This window comes from Monopterus albus, unplaced genomic scaffold (genome assembly GCF_001952655.1).
Source record: "Monopterus albus unplaced genomic scaffold, M_albus_1.0 scaffold60.1, whole genome shotgun sequence".
NCBI classification, from domain to species: Eukaryota; Metazoa; Chordata; class Actinopteri; order Synbranchiformes; family Synbranchidae; genus Monopterus; species Monopterus albus.
The window spans coordinates 4,700-5,451 of NW_018127940.1; the positions used below are offsets into that span (position 1 = coordinate 4,700).

Sequence of the window (752 nt, forward strand, 5' to 3'; positions counted from 1 at the left end):
TAAACTCCAAATACACTCTAGGAGCTTGTCAGTTTGGCCAGAAGTCAAACTTATGGTCAGAAAGGGTATTATAATACATTTAACTTTTATTTATTATGTTTGGCCTACGATGAACATGATTTCACTGAAATTAAATCATTATACATAGTTATGCTGTTATCTGTAAAGAAAGACACAAAAAATTGCATCGTACTTGGAAAAGATTAATGGGTTCCCTAAAAGGAGTAGTTAAGGTTGAAGCCGACTTCGTAGGGCTCTTCTTATGTACCACATTCTCTTTGCTATCACTTCTGGGTTGGAAGTGACGTTTATTTCCTCCTAGCCAATGATTATCCTCGATCCCAGAATGCATTGCATCACAAACTACAGGCGCGACCGTTGAACACGTATTATAGTCAAATACTCAAACTTCGTAAAATAGTAAGTGAACATCAATTACTGCCAATATTAGTTGATGTTTGTATCGCTGACAGTCAAAAATATGTAATGCGTATTGCATTCACTAAGTAAACCACACCAGTATAAGGTTAGCTAAGCTAATCCTAAGAATCACCGAGCTAGTTGAGCTAGTGTAGTACGCTATTCTAACAGTGAAACGTAGCGTGACCAAACTTAATGATAAAGTAGCATCAACATTAGCGTTATAAGCAGCGTAATAGGCGTAGAAGCCACTGATGTTTAAACCATGATTTCGATCATATATATTGTAGTTAATCGAATCACATTTTTCGTATCTTTCTGCCTTCGTCAGC

General features: G+C 36.6%; 1 protein-coding gene across 1 annotated transcript in view; it reads left to right on the forward strand.

Annotated features, from left to right (window-relative positions):
* The first annotated feature begins 283 nt into the window (after positions 1–283).
* Positions 284–752, forward strand: part of mcph1 (microcephalin 1) — a 37,105-nt gene continuing 36,636 nt past the window's right edge. The window contains exon 1 of the mRNA XM_020603256.1: positions 284–420. The gene's annotated coding sequence lies outside the window, so the exon portion shown is untranslated. The remainder of the gene's footprint in view (positions 421–752) is intronic.